Here is a 16,562-nt window from a genome sequence, read left to right as displayed (position 1 = left end):
GTCTTAGGTAAAATTAATGAGGGGGAGTATGGTGTTCAGAACTTAACACTGTGCAAGGCTCAGCACATCCTCATCTCCACCAGTTTTACCACCAGCTATCACAAAAACAAGATAAGGAACAAAGTAATCCTCTTTTTTTCCCCTCCCTCACCTTCCTAGAAGAAATATTTGAAATCTTGGGTAAAAATCCCAGCCTAGTGATGTGCAAAATAGCTTTGGGGTACAGTGTTGGGTAAAGGGACTTTTGCATGATTAAGAACTGAAAATAGGCTTCCAATTTGTCCTCTGTTTTGGTCAGCAGCAGATGAAAATCCTCATTCTACAGGATTGGAAGAATGATAATTTAAACTCAGTGAAGCCCACAGCCAGTATCTAACCTCCCAGTAATTTTTCCCCCTGAAATTATTAGAAYCACACTAATAGTGAGAGAAAGAAGGAGGCACCAAAGAACAAAACAGTAAAACCTTCAAACACATACCTAATTTAATACCCAGAAACTAATTTGTCTGGAAATACAAATAATAATAACAACAATACTTGAGCTCAACTACTAGGATTGTACAGAAATGAATAAAATGGCTATGGTATCGAGGGTACCAGCTAGCAATATCCCCACATCACTTGCATGTTCTGAATACAAATGACTTTCCAGTACTGTTGTTTTTTCAAATCTCTTCTCAGTTTCAGGTATTACTTTCAAGCTCAGATATATTCTTAATTAAAATCAGGTAAAGAAAGCTCCAAGGGCAGCCTATAACAAAGACTGAGAACAAATTATATAGGCTTCAATAACTTTAAACCTACTGGAAAAAACTTCAGTGTTAATCAAGGGACTGGTCAGCTGTTATAGACAGAAAAGTGTAGCTTAAACCTTCTAGTCTTAAAAAGTGAATATCTCCATAGCGTTGTAACAGGAGAATTAATTTGGCTTTACAGACCTTCAGCCAAATTACTACGGAAATTAATCATGCTTATAGATTAGTCCCTACCTACCACAGAATTTTGCCAGATGCCTTGTAATTGCAGCTACAATACACCACAGGTCAATAAATACTCCATATTGCATCATAACTTTTAAATGGCTTTATCGCTCCAATCTGTCATTCTGAGCTCAGGCTATTATATTGCTAGCCAATCTTCACTGCATAGATTTGTGATAAATCAACTGAGGAGCATTGCATTTGTCTTTGCTCTCAGGGCTTGACCCTGCAGAGTGCCAGATGTCATCAGCTCCCAGCGAAGTTCAGTGGAATAGAGGCATTCTTCAAGATCAGATCCTAAATTGAGTTATTAGCTATACAGTCACTGGGTGCCTTACTTTGCTACCTAAAACAAGCTACAATAACAAGTAACCTTTCTAGAATCAGCAGTTCAGCCCAGACAGTTTTAAATGACCAGCAGTCAGGGGCCAAACCCTTGAGATGCTGAGCCCTTCTTCTCCTGATGACTTTACTGGCAGTTAAAGCTGCTCAGCCCTTCGCTCTGTTGCTCAGCACTTACCAGATTCAGCCTTCTAGAGTCAACGGCTGCCATTGCCTTCAAGGTTAGTAGCTTTAAATGGCTGGTGAAACATAACATAACTCTTGGCCTTTGTGTCCCCATGAAATTACAATGCAGTAGTTTTGCCATAGCAGTCATGAGTGGGTGAGTCATGATTTTTCTCAACCTTGGTTTCGACTGCCCTTGAAAACTTGCCTACAAAGAGGAAAAAAGGAAAAAATGCTTGCCAGGAGTGCAGTGGTGAATAGGATGAAAAGATGGGAATAGTGTTTATTTATGATTAAGGGGAAAATAAGTGTATATCATTTTGCTGAATTGGTTAACAATTATGAAGTTAATTCAGTCATAACTGCCTGGTGGATAGCAAGCCTGTAACACTGAGCTAATAACTTAACATGAATAAGATGTGAGTCTTAATAAGCTATATAAAAGTGCAAAAATTTCCTTAATGCCTTCCCCTTTCAAATTCACATGCATAGCAACCTCTCCAATATGGATTAAGTCTTAACCATATAGAAGAAGGGAAAACAGGGCTCTTCCTAGATTCTTTCTTCCTTGGACTGTGTAGGATGTACTATGCCTAAAGGTTTACTTTGCCTGAATATATGTATCTAGTGCCATTCAAGATGTCTCTAGGGTATCTGAGACATCCAAATGGGGCTACAGATATTACATAGGAACTAGGAAAGATTTATGCTCTTCTTAAGAGGCAGTTTAATACCAGGCCCCTGGCTGAGAGACTTTATGCAAGACTGCAAGTAGAATGAGATGGGCTAGGATGGAGCTGGTCTCAGCCACCAACACATGTTTCTGAATGAGGAAACACTGGACATGTAGCAATGGTCATCTCCTGGAACTTCCTGTTTCTTCTAGTGTTTATTTTCAAATGTTACTTTTATTGCTCCAAGAAACTGAATACATGTATAAATATATATACAGCCTATGGCACAGGGGAGACTTTTTTGTTATTGTAGTTTTATATCCCCTACGCTCTGATGTCCCACCACACCAGCATCCCACCTAAAACATCCTAATGCTGTAATAAATACTGCAATATGGATATGGTTGAGTCTAGCTATTCAGGGCTGTTGTGACAATAACTGTTTTGCTCACAGTTCAAAAAATAACTGCAAAAGAAAATGCCATAATTCATTTCAGAYCACTGAATTCCTATACAAACTTTCAGGTCAACCTGGAAATAATATTTTCAGAAATATCTGTCAGAYTGAAAACATTTTACTGAAACCATAATGACTGGGTTTGAATCTTTGCTTAATGAAAACTTGAACAGGCATTCAATTACTGAAAGCACATTTTTTTACTCTATTAACCTTTCCTTTTACCTCTTGAATGTTAAGGGACAATTTATATATTTTTGAATTACTTACCAGCTTTTGCCTACTCTTTGCCCACTATGACATGCAATGTTGTCAAAAGAAAGTGTTGTCCAGAAGACACTGGAGAAGTAATAAAAAAAAATAAAGCATTTATAGTATTTCTCACATGTATAGATTCTCTCCCAGCTGCTAAGAGAAGCTTAATCTGAACAGTTGAGGATTGCATGACAATTTCTGGCTAGCTGAAGGAGTCACTTTGCACTTAAAATCACACAGCTGTTTGCTCCAGTTGATCCTTGCAATTCCCTGACTTGACACCAGCTCCTCTCCATTTTCTTGTCACTGCATTGCAGAAAGCTGTTGAGTAATGCAAAGGAGACACAGTGCTCCTTGTCTGGTCTCCTTGTGTTCAGCAATCCCACTTCTTTCAAGAACAAGCTCCAGTAAAAGTGCCTCTGGAAGTGGGAGTGTATTGAGAGGTCTCTCTTGTGCAGATCCTCTGGTCTCAAGGAATGAGCCCAGGCATCAACTTTTCCTTCATTCAGAGCACTTGCAGGGTATCTCCCATCTGTTCAGCCACCTGTGTGAATGATGCTAACGGGAACTTAATTATTCCAACATTTCTGCTAAATGTTGTTGGAATTAGGTGGTGGGTTCAGAAGTTATTGGCAGAGACATTCACCAATGGGACTGCATGGAAAATAGCACTCTTGATGACTCCAATTACATTACAATAGAGATCTCAAGTTTTTTTGCTAAGTATGACTTTTATATAAAATAATTTGCTGGAAGTTTAGCATGTGACCTGTAAGACAAGGCTTTGGACCAGGCCTTGGGAGATCTGGAGTCTGTTTCCAGTTCTGCTGCAGATCTGCATGGCGACCATTGCACATACTTTTTATTCCCTCTGTCTCAGTTTCTGCATCTGTACAATGATTTTARAGTAGAACACCTTCATCTAGCACTTTAAAATCTGATTTCAAATGTGTACTGCTATTGAGAATCTTAGAGTTATTATTACAGGGAAGTTAGCAGGGGAAAGCAATCTGTTTCCCTCTGTGTTTGGAAAGGTCTGGGCTATAAAAGTCACTGTTTATATTGTTATAACATATGCTGGTCAGCAGAAGAAGAAGCCCAAACTAATCTTTACCAATGTCACCCCAGAATGAGAGTGTTTTCTGTATTGCTGCCACAAGTGCTGCATGACTATAGCAATAAAAAGAGTTTATTTCATAGCCATTACACGGTTCCCCAGAAGATATGATTTTTATAGCCAAAATCACCAGGATCAGAGTTTATATTGAAACTAGTAGTTAAGGATAATGCAAGTGATTGCAAAGGCTGTGTCTAAGCCTGGAGGTTGTGCTTTCTGTAAAAGCTTAAAAAGAAAAAAAGAAAGCAAGCTAACATGTTAAAATACTTTATTGTTTCAAAGTTTTAGTAAAGATTATCAGATTTGTTTTCAGCTCAGTTTCTCCCTGTTTCTATTAAGCTGTTTAATGTTATTTGCTTAATGTCTTGGATACAGTAGTGGAAACAATCCTGCATTGTCAAATGGATCGACCAGATGGCCAAAAAGTGAACATCTTTTCATGACTAATTATATTATAATTTTGGGTCATATGCATAAGTTGATAAGCAAGATATGTTTTGTGTGTGTGTATGTGCTGAAAAATAAACTGTATGTTCCGGTGCCTAGACTGCCCTAAAGATGTATATATGTGTGCAGCTACACAAACTGACACAGACAGAAACACTCACACAAACACAGAGGGCCTAATCCTGTCCTCCTCTCTGACAGTTCAGGATGAAGGTCCATTAGTGGGAAATATATACACTTATACAATACAGGTCCCTCCAGTAGCTGGCCTTAGACGTAGTCTACCCAGTAGCTGGCCCCTGGATCCCTGGTCTGCTGCTACTGAGACCTGCGCGCACACACACACACATGCACATGTGTTTTGGATCCCCCAGTAAATGGCTCTAGACACCCAGTAGCAGACCCTAGATTCCCTGGTCTCCTGCTGCCTCATGTGGAGACACACACATGCAAACAGGTCTCTTAGTTGACCCCCAGACCCCACAGTCTCCCCAGTGGCTGGCTTAGGCCTCCTGGTCCCTCCAGTAGCCAACTCGCCAACCATCTGGTTTCTCCAGCATCTGGCCCAGACTTKCGGTTGCTTTGATACCTGGCTCCCAAGCCGATATCCCTCTCATCGGCTAGTCCAGCTTGCTCCCTGCTGGTGATGACACTCACTGACATATGCGCTCACACACTATGCATGTACTCTGGTCTCTCCAGTTGCAAGCACCCTGGGCACGCAGGCCCCTATGGCCCGTGGTCTGGCTCCAGTCGCTGGCAAGTAGACCTACATGCACACAGAGCAGACAGCCCCTCACCCAGGAAAATAGTTAGAAATGGAGTTTAATAAGAAGATAGGACAGACTGAATTGATCAGGTGCCTGGTACAGCCAGATAAGTGTACTGACCGGCCACCTGTTCACATGCGGCCGGCCCCTTTTATCCCCTTTTCCCTCTGTTTTCCCACACTTCTTCCTCCTCAATCCACCTTGATCCCTCCCTTTCCTTGCCTTTGGTTCCTCCCCTAAACATCCCACAGTAAGTCTCATACAATGCTAAAATACTCTTTCTGGCACCCATAATGTGTCCCACCCCCCAGCAGAAACCCCCTCAGTCGGTAAGGCGCTCCAGAGAGCCTCTCCTGCTGACTCACAGTGACTGGTGTCACCCTTGGCCCATGGGACTGGTGGCTCCCCTGGGACAGCCGGGTGGGGGGGGTGGCTGGTCAGGGGCTCCATTTTCTCTGTTTTGGTTTTTGGGGTTCCCCTGACTGTCGTTGTGCCTCTGTACTCCTTTGTTTTCACGGAGGTGAKCTTTTAATCACATAACCTAACAATCTTCACCTTCAAAAATGCAACCTATAAACTCCATAAATTTATTTCCATTTTCTCAGTTGTGAGAACACCATTTTTTCTGCCTCCACCACTAGAGATTTCTCTACCATTATTAGGCCCTGTGTGTAGGCTGGCTATTTAAATGGCTTGTCCCTTTCTAATGCATTTTTTTTCACAGATCCTATGGATGAAACTCTCAGTTACTGAAAGAGTGGGTCTGTGGTGGGAGAGGTTCTCTTGCTTTGAGATACTTGATTTCTACCAGCAACTGTTACACAAAAATGTATCTGGTTCCCTCTGCGAAGGCTTTGGATTTATGTCAGTCTATACCAGCTGATGAGCTGACCCCACATCTTTATTGGGATAGAACAATCTCAAAGAGTTCACTTTTGAACTYGATGTTTGTGCAAGTGAATTGCTCTGGTTTGGGTGTAAAACAGTCTGTCAACATGTTTGCTGTGAAGAATTCTAATGATGCTGGCAGCTGTATCCTCTGAGGCTGGAAGCCTGTTTACCAGCAATAGAAAGTATTGCAAGTTTGTTATACCAAATCGTGGCCTGAGTTTATTTCAGGGTGAATCTACACTGCAGTACCAGCATTATCCATGCTAAGTTGAAATGAGCTGGCTCAGGTACATAAAGCAGCCTCACCTTTTAGTGTGGCACTCAGCTTCTGCTAGTCTAACCTCCACTTTGTTGTAGGGAGAGTAAGAAGCTGCTGTATCTATACTGCTTCCAGGAAACTACATGGTATTTCTGGTACACAGCCTGGCACTGTGTAATATCAGGGCACCCAGGAAGAGGAGCAAATCCATCTGAACTTCTGTATTGGGAACACATGGAAATGTGGTACGTAAATGCTCACATCAGGCACTGGGCACTGAAGCATGCCTTTTGATTGCAGGAATCCAAAAAGCAAACAAGACACAGATCTAGATCAAAGTAGTCCCCTACAGGTAGAGATAAACAAGTGAATTCCACATTCTAGGAGCCCAAGACACCAAGGAGTCCATTATACCTTTAAAATGAATCAGTGTGTTTTGTAATAATTTAGATATGAACTTTCAGAAAATAATTTAATATTCTCCACTTTTAGAGGGTTTATTTTTTTCATGGCCTCTTGATCACACTAATAAATAATCAACACCCAAATTTTGGTCTGGAAGGAGTTTATTTACCCTCTGGTTTCCTTCAATGCTATTAGAGTGTGTAGTGTAAATCTTCTATAATCTACTCCAATTATGGCAGACTGATTAATAAATATTAATTATAAAGATGCTGAATAGGCATTGTGGAAGAAGAGGATGCGGGGGAGGGAAGGGAGGGCAGTGTAACAATCTTTCCAGTCTGCCTAACTATGTATGATTATGTCTTTGTGTTCCATATTATATAATGTCCAGCAACCAGTCTCACATAACTCACCCCTGACTTTCTGCTACCACGCAGCTGAAACACTCTTTCTCGTGCGTTTGCAGCACTGCCTTAGTCTCATCTCTCCTCTGTGACCTGATGTGCCAGACCGTGCCAGTCAAGGATTTGCCATCTGGCCGTATCTGGTGCTTAGAAAAGCCCTGTCAGTGAGCACACTATTCACTGCAGCCTTGAGCCGGGCTTTTGCTCACATGGCTTGATACACTGGCTGCATCCTCTAGCTCATAAGCCAACACAACATTGCTTCATGCATCAGAGAAGATATCATCTGAGAAGACTTTATGCCAGGAACTGGCAGTGAGAATAGTGGGTATGATTTACTTCATTCATTTTTGTTTCCCTCTCTGCGTAATAATTTTTTGACACTTGGTTGGAGAAAAGTTAAGAACAAGAAAGTCTGCTTAACTAGACATATAATCACACCGTCAGTTTATGCCCCTGAGAGCTCAAGGGATGTCAGCAGCAGAGTGTTGCGATAGAGCAGGGCCTACTGCTGCAGTAGGAAATGCCAAGGTGAAGCAAAGGCATTTATAGAAAAGGCAAAGCCTAAAGATTTTATTTTTGAAGTCACATATGAGAAGGAGGATAATGTTCTCTGGAGATAGAAGCAAAGAATAAAATTCCAGCTAATAGAACAGATTCATTCAGGAAAATATATTTAGGTCTGCTGCAAAACAGTAGCAAATATTTATGGGTGTGAATTGTGATTAGCAAAAGTATGTCCTTAATTTCTCCTCCTTGACAAATCCAGCTCTTCACTAATAGCACAGTACATCATTTTCATATTTACTCATGGACAGTGCTATTTTGTTGATGGGCTGGTGGATTACCGCATAGTTAAAATTAACTTATTATTGGTCTGACAAACACATTAAAATGAAGCACTGTGACAGGATAATACCTCCAAGTTTGGAAGCAAGAGCATCCATTTTGTCCTTCCTATAAATATCTTGTTTTTTCTGTTGCTACTGTGGAGACTGCTAGCTGGATGCCATGTCCTTTCCATTGTCRTTTATTCCTTTATTGTACTACATGGAATTTCTAGCTGTCAATTAGAATGCTGCTGGATGGAGTTAATTGCTGATTTAAAATCAAAGCAGAAAACACCCACTCACTGTTGTCAGTCCTAATGAATCCCTTTACAAAAGCAGGTCTTCAAGGGAAAATAATGAAGTCAAGAATAAAATCAGCATACAAGTATATGTTCCATAAATACAAAGGTAATAAATACAGGCCCCTCAAATACATATGTGAATAAAATATACTTTGGCATAGGAGAGGATTTACTAGAGAACTTCAGAGGCTGTTGCCACCTATCAGTCCTGCTCGTTGAAGCTTCATGCCGCTTGTCGTACATCTGCAGAGTGATTGCACTCCTTTGTAAYTCTTTTCCTCAATCTCCCTTGCAGCCACGTCCAGCATTGCCCAAGCAGTTTGCTATGTGAAGCCATTAAGCCATTTTTCTAAAGTCTCACTGAGCAGAATGATACCACTCACAGAGATAAGATTTTCTACCCTAAGTACCAGTCCCTGCTCATTACCATTAAGACCTAAAATCCTGCAAATACTTACACAGTTATCCCTTAGCTCTGATACTAGAGCAGGCTCAGGAAATCCAGGTTCTTTTCTTGCTTCAGTCACAAGCTTCCTGTATTGCCTTGGGCAAGTGACTTAGGCCAAAATTAAAAAAAAAGTCTCACAATGTTAGGTGTCTTGACTTAGAAGATTTTAAACTGGTTTTCCAAGAGGAGGGGCTCAAGATATGCAGGAGGTGGCAAAGACTCTTTTAAGTACTAAATTTTCCTTCCTATCCTTTTTTTTTTAATGCCATGGTCCATAGTGAGGGGAATAGCTACAATGACCAAGAATTCAAAATTAAAAAATAAACCTCTTTCAAAACACCCTGACCTAAACTTTTAAGCTTAATGCTTCCAGAATTCATTAATCRCTTTTAAACCTGTTATTATTTATGTTGCTGGACCCTAGCTCCCCAGTCATATCTGGGTGAGATGTCCCATAGAAAGACTTGCAAAGAAATAGACCTCTTAACTTCAGAGAGATGACGCTATGAGCAAAGGTTTCTGTCATCTTTCTAGTATCATATGAAGGCTTTACTGCAGTCATTATCTTTCCTTTTTTCTCTTACATGCCCTACACATTTTAGAAACCACCTTGACTGGACATTTATTTACTGTATCTTTAATGTCTTCTTCTAGTTTTGATCATTTATTTCATTATAAAAGAGCATAAATTTAGGTAGCTGCACTGACTGATTGCCTTTTCTGTGTTATTATGCCATAGCATTTTACTTGTGTGTTTTCAATTTCATGGTGGATTAGAATAAATTTTTTATTCACTAGTAGAAGTTGGCATCTGTTCAATATACTATCCTGGAGATGTATTCATTCCCATTCAGGTCATGTTCTAACGATTCCTTCCATTTTCAAAGCTATTTTGAGGTATTCAGAATCAACTATATTAAGCTGATAGATCCAGACCTGGGATTTAGCCACAGAAAAGCTCAGCACTGCTAAACCTAACATTTCAGTGTCTAGCCCTCATAGTGACATTTACAGCTCTGAGTTACGTGCCTAGGCACGGTGCTTGACAAGGCTCTCAGCCTCTGCTGGCTTCGCCCCAAAGCACAGAATTTCTGGAAGACAGCTCTTGCTCTCCCTAGATCCCATTTTATCATACCCATGGGTGCAGCTCTGTGAAAATGCTGCTTCTAGTCTTCATGAAATATTACTTTTGCATCCTGATTAAATCTAAATTAATCCAAGAGGCATTGTCAAAAATTCACTCCTATATGTTAGCAGACAGAAAATGACTAATGATTATTTGGCAGTCATGGCACTTAAATATTGATAGTCTTCCTTAAAAGCTCTTTCATTTCATTATATGATATTTGACTGTTTTACTTCATATAAATGTGCAAGCAATTTGCACCTAATTATGCACCTGTCACTTACTCCTACTTGCAGTTTTCTGCATTGCTATCCTGGATAAATATGAATTAAAATGATTTAGCTGCATTGAATCAACTATCTTTCTCTTCACAAGTCTTCATATCCAGCAACACTGATGAAAGAAAAATTAGTTAAGCTTTAACAAAGTAAGAGTAAATTAATAATGCAAAGTATTGGTGGGAGAATCCAAAATCTTTATTGCTTAAAAATGGCTAATCTGAGATTTTGGGGGGAATCCTAATTACAAATAATAAAGGCTCTAGTATTTGAATTAATACAACAGACCCTTAGTTAATCCTTAGAGATAGTTCTGATTGAGACCTCCTGATCCTTCCCAGTGCTTACAGATTCGGGGCATTAGATTACATCTAGAGCGAAGACTTGTGGGACAGCAAAGATATGGATCTAGTTTGGCTGAGTAATGTGAGCTCATAGTCAATTTTGTGGAAATAAACATTTTAGGAAGCTAATTTACATTAATTGTCCGTAAAGCAGCATCTGCACATATGTTGATTGATATTCAGACCATAGTCTCTCACAAATGTTCATAGAAGCTACTATCCATGCAGTAGTATCTATTTGATTTAGTAGATCCAGGTCTTGATTGTTTTGGAAGGAAACTGTGATGGCAGGGGTTTAAATGAGCTTCTAAAATGCTGTCATTGGACATAGAACCGACAAAATGTTCCCTTAGCACAACTGCCTACAACTCTGATGTAATTTGGGAAGGGATTATAGAAAGGCAGGAGCTATGAGAAATTGCTTGATGAATCAAGCTTTGATACATCATAGCTCTCCAAACTGAGGCTTGCACGGAGGCTTTTTTAAACAGTTTTTGAAATGAAGAAGCATGCCAATGGAAGTCTAAAGCACTCTATAATAATTCTGATATACTATATTTTAATAGTATAGAACTACTTTTATAAGGAGTAGGCAAGAAGGGTAACAACCTAATAGAGAGTGCAATTGTAATGAAGCTGAAATTCATACAAAAATGAGAGGTTGTGTTTGAATTTGTTCTCTAATGAGCTTTCTTTCCTTGTGAAAGTATGTGGTGGCACAAATAATACTCAGAGTCACAGAAAATGCTTCAAAAGAGACTGCAATAAAGAAAATTATCAATAGCTAACATATGTAATGTTAAGAAATAATAAAGCAAAGGATGATTTAGTTTTTGATCCAAAAGACATTGTGTTTTTTAATAAGAACAGGTTGCAGGCCCCAAGGGACTATGAATTAGCTGAGACTAGCCAGAGCACAGAAATGTTCATACTGCTGCCTGCATGCCTACAGGCTGCCCTGCAGCCTACTGGGCAGCTCACCAAACAGTGCAAAGCTGAATTACAGTACAAGGAAACCCCTGAAGGGGGAAGGAAGCTTAATATACTGTATCTGTGAAGAAACCACGTACCCACATATAACTCAAACCTGTTTTCACATCTTCAATATTTATTTTGAGAACTCTTCCCTAAGATGATTATAATATGCAACAGTTGGGTAAGGTGCTTTTATTACCACTTTGTGAGTGATCTAATGTTCCTCAATGTCTTTTGTATGTTAGTACTACAGGAAACCTGCATGTGAGTTTTTGTATAGCATAAGACTTACGGCTTCCCACCCGCTTTGCTTTTTTAAACCCAATAATGTAAGCCCCATTAGGCCCTTGTGCTTTACTCAAATTATGTTTCCCACATAAATAACAACTAGCAGTTTGTAGCCTTCAAAAGTGTTCTGCAATTTGGTAAATAATCAAAATCTGGATGACTATTTTTGCTTTTCAGCCTATTCACAACAGACAGAGATGCACTCTTACACACATTTTCCTGAGCATAACCTTTGTTTCAGAATTTGGTCTGCAAAGAGCAGAGCAACAACTACTCCCATGGCATTTAAGAGTTTAATTTCAGGTAGTTGGGGTTAATATTGAGAAGCACAGAAACATTAAAAATGCGCTTTTCCACACTCTTTGTGATGGGACATGATATAGCACCCCTGGGGGAGGTGGTTCCCCAGGTGTTTAGATCAGTACCTTTTGGAGCATACTGCAGGTCTCATCTACCCTGTGCACCTTCTTCCCATGGAAACTAGGATAGAGCAGTAGAAGTGCATAGCTGGGTCTTGTTCTCAGGTAGAGGCAGGAGGCAGTCTGAGCCCGCAGACAAAACCAGGTACTCAGCAGCTCTCCTAGGTTTCCACAGTCTGACATAGCTCCCATTAATGGAAGTGTGCTGAAACAAAGAGGTGAAAATAAAATCATGTAACTACTGAAATCATAAAGCACTGAGCAGTAAAGAAGAAACAAAACAAGCTCAGAAGGATCTAGGAGAAAGAACTATCAAAGTGCAAAATGAACTTCTTTGAAAATGTAAATCAAACTGAATCTGCACTCTCTTTTTGTGTTATAGAAGTCTGTAATTAGAACTTTACTGACTGCTGTTTGTTGCTGATATAGGAGCCAAGAGAAAATCCAGTTAATTCCCTAACACTGCAAAAGCGATATGGCTAAGGGAAAAGTTTCATATCATGAATCAAAAATATGAACCTGGCCCACTGATGTTCAGGGAGCTTTTATACTGAGTAATTAGTCCATTTTACATAGAATAACATTTCTGACTATACCAAAATCCAGCTAAAGATTTGGGGAAAGGAGAAAATCAAATGGTATTAGAATTAAAGGTTTGACTGTATCTATCTGAAAGCAAGAAAATAAGGTACTCACTAACACGGTGATTGCATCTTGTATGTGTAGGTTCAATTGCTTATAAATTATCGTAAGAGCATAATGGTGTATTTTGTTGAGTTACAGATACAATCACTGGTTAATACTTAAAAGCACCATATAGAAAATAATTTCCAGGATATGACCATTAAAGACATGCTCAGCTAAAGTGCTTCTGTGTTAACTGCTAGTGACTTGCATGTCCTTTGCTCGTAATATGTCTGGCAAGTTACAGTGGGACATCTTATGAAACTCAGCACACAATTTTAACAAAGCTACTCAGATTTATTTTATCCTTTAAATCAGTCTAGTCTAATCAAGACCTGTCCCATTCAGTGACAGAAGCAGGTCTTACGTATTGAAGAAATTTAAAATGTTCAGATCATGTTGAGAAACAGACTAGAAAGTAAAATGGACATGAAAGCTGATTGTATTACATAGCCAGATGGCTTCATGAATGAATTTAGGGAGGAATCTCAAGTCTTTGGTCAGAGACACAATACGTGTAAGGACAGATATCAGGCTGACCGGATTTTAACAGATTGTGAATTAGGTATTTAGGAATCAGTCCGTAACCCATTCCTTAGCATGCTTCTCTGAAATGCAACTTTCTGCTAAAAAACAGAGCATCATGTAATGGCCATTGTACCAACATGTTGCCATTAACATAATAGACTAAACAATATGCTAGGTGCATTTCATTTATTAATTATGCTCAAAATAATTCTCACAATAATTTCTGATTCCATTTCTTTTTAACATTTCTCAGTGGGTTTTAGCTGCCGTAAATGAGTTCCAGGAAATTCAGACTAACAGTTAATGACTGTGGCAAAGTTATTGCCCAAGTCAAAAAGATGAACCTATAAGAAATTTCCAAATCTATACTACAGAGTTTCTTGCCTGCTATTGCAGGGTTGAGACCTAGATTTATATCCTGGATTTTAGAATTAAAATAATGAAATTATATGAATGTAAAACATTAAAAATGCAAAGATAAAAATATACTCCAAATCAAAATTTGGTATGCCACAAAAAACCCTGAAACATTCCAATCTAACACAGAATCTGATAGGGCCCAATTCACATGACCTAAATGCTAGTGAAGACCATCTAACCTGGCATTTTGTTTTGGGTGGCTCTATGTCTTCTGAAAAGCTGATCTCAACAAAATAATCTTTCTGGAAAAACAAATCAAGGCATGCCAGCAGAACACTAACTTTGACAAATGGATATCAGCCAATTTTATTTACTTACTTTTTTATTTTTTAAGAAGCTCCATCCCTCTTAAACATAATAAGGTTTGTGACTGTTTTCCATTCAGCAAGTTTTTCACCTGGATCTTCCAGCAGAGGAGGGTATTGCGAGCTGGTGCTGCAGGAGACAGGTTCCAGGAAGAATTCCCCCTCTCTTGCCAGTGCCCTTCCTGCAAGAAGCAGGTGGCCCTGAGATGATCCATGAAGCCTCACAATGATTTAACTTTGTGATAAAGCTTATAACAACAACATATAACCTGATCTGACTACATGCCAATAAAGATACGTTTCTTCCCTTAGGATAATAAACCATTTTAATTACATAAATTATCCTCTATAGAACATAACAGATGCAACACTCACTGCAGAGCTCTCGACAGATTTCTTCCACAAACATTTCCAATAGCAAAGGTGAAAGTCACACTGTTTAACATCCCTTTTTCCGCATAAAAGCCCAGTTCTGTAAGAAGCAGAATATTCTAGCTTCCATTGATTTCAATACAAATTAGATGTTCAGCTTTTTCACAGAATTGCATGTAATAAGTGGGTTTGTCACATCTCAGAGATGTTCTGTTATTAGTCTATGAATAGCATTACTTCAAGGACTGATCTTTACCAATACTGGACTACTCTAAAGTAGATTTTAAACATTGGTGGTAGGAATTTAAAGTTGTCTGTGCAAAAATCAACCCCCTTCCAGCTTTATTCTTCCTCTGCAATCTTAGCAGCTCACAGCACTAGGATAAAATCAAATTCAGACTTCTTGATGCACCTCTAATCATAGTGATTCTCCTYGGTTTTACTGACTACAATGGCATGATGTCCCTTGTGCATGGCTCTCTATGTTTTGATCATTTTTCTTTCTTCTCTCTGAAGTGTAAGATTGTTAGCACCACTTTTATCACCCATTCCTACCTGCCTGTAGAGTGAGTCTCACTTACAGAGGACCTTTGCAACATTCCTGTAGATGCTTATGCCAAGGCTGTAAGTACAGAGAATTCACAAAGTAATTTCACCTTCTCCCCTTGAGACCAGATGCATCACATATATTCAAATCTTTGCTCTTTCTGCAGTAATACACAACTTATGGCTTTTTTTATTACACACACTTTCCCCACTCTCCAGTGACATGAACAGTAAGCAGCACAATCAATCAGCCATGGAACAAATTCTAGCTTGCTATGAGTCCATGAGTTATCTTGCCATGACCATCTAATTAATCTTGGACATCCTCCTATACTAGTGATAACTGCATATACAACTCCCAGCTAAATAAGATACAAATAATGCTTATTGGCCAGACTTCTTTGTTATTTGCAAAGAATTCCAAATTTATATATGAATATTTATATATTTAATAAATAAAATCTTGATCAACCTCCATTTTATTTTGGGCAATATGCAAACTTGTAAGGGTAAATACCGTTTTTCCTTAACTCACCTACGTAAATGTTGCCTCAATACTCCAGTTACCAATCTTGAAAATGACGAATTAACAAGTTTGAATGCAACCTGGGAGGAGAAACACAGCTGCCACAGGAGGTAATGTAAAGAAATTATCAGAATGTCAGTCTCTGTGTACTTGACTAGAATGCTAACCACAACTGCAGTATCTGTCTATTAAATGTCAGTTTAGTTTTCAAGCATGGAATCCTCTCCATGTACCCAGATAAGGGTACATGAACCAGCTGGCACAGAAGCTTTTGGAAAACCAGAAAACAGTTTTTGCCAGTTCACCTCAGATAAACTTGTTGCCATAAAACAATGCCTTGAAATGTATTTGGAAACAGTTGGGCATTACTTATTCATATCCACAGAATTCAAGGGTAAGTCTGCTTTTTTATCCTTGCAAAATTATTAGTTAAATTTAATTAAGCAATGAAGCTTCTCCCCTCCTGTTACAGTGCCAGAAAGGACAGCCAAACTGTCGTAATGCATGTTGATGTTAAGGACTCTGAGCCACGCAGCTATGTAAGGTCCTGTCTCATGTTAAGCTATACATCTACTCTACATGTAGGTTCTTGGCTTTCATGGGGCTGCAGAAGAAACGCTTACCTGTTTCAGAACGTGGTCCTAAACCAGGAATTTTGAGATAAACTCATTTTAGATATACCTCTGAGCAAAGTATGGCATTTGAACTGAATCACCTTGGGATTAGAGCAAAAGGCTGTTGCAGCTCAGGCACACTGCTGATTCATAAACTCTCTTCTGATAGTACTAATTTATTATCAGCCAACACCAGCACATGTTTATTCCTGTCCTCTTGCTAGATTAGCTAGTGGTAGAAAAGGGTGGCGAGAACTGTATTCTTCACCCATGTTCTCCCCCTATAGTACTGCTCCCTTTCACATACAATATATGTGCCTATACAATATAACTAAATTCATCTCTGATTCTGTAAAACCAGTACAATCGTACACTACACCTGGGTATGTCC

The 16,562-nt window shown here is 39.2% G+C and overlaps 1 long non-coding RNA gene across 3 annotated transcripts; it reads right to left on the bottom strand.

Moving 5' to 3' along the window:
• Positions 1 to 477: 477 nt before the first annotated feature.
• LOC112977948 lies at positions 478 to 16,300 on the bottom strand. 3 transcript variants are annotated; one of them, XR_003257712.1, is made up of 7 exons: positions 16,181 to 16,300; positions 15,567 to 15,637; positions 15,041 to 15,107; positions 14,127 to 14,295; positions 12,183 to 12,381; positions 2,889 to 2,957; positions 478 to 1,695 (listed from the first exon to the last, which is right to left on the bottom strand). It is a non-coding gene; the product is annotated as an uncharacterized LOC112977948 (long non-coding RNA). The 3 variants fall into 3 exon arrangements; XR_003257713.1 differs by lacking the exons at positions 478 to 1,695; positions 2,889 to 2,957 and having other exon boundaries at positions 11,263 to 12,381; positions 15,567 to 15,655; XR_003257711.1 differs by lacking the exons at positions 478 to 1,695; positions 2,889 to 2,957 and having other exon boundaries at positions 11,263 to 12,381.
• Positions 16,301 to 16,562: the final 262 nt, after the last annotated feature.

Source organism: Apteryx rowi, unplaced genomic scaffold (assembly GCF_003343035.1).
Source record: "Apteryx rowi isolate R43461 unplaced genomic scaffold, aptRow1 scaffold_88, whole genome shotgun sequence".
In the NCBI taxonomy this organism is placed as follows: Eukaryota; Metazoa; Chordata; class Aves; order Apterygiformes; family Apterygidae; genus Apteryx; species Apteryx rowi.
Note: the sequence above shows the minus strand (reverse complement) of the source record. Positions and strands in the feature narration are given on the sequence as shown.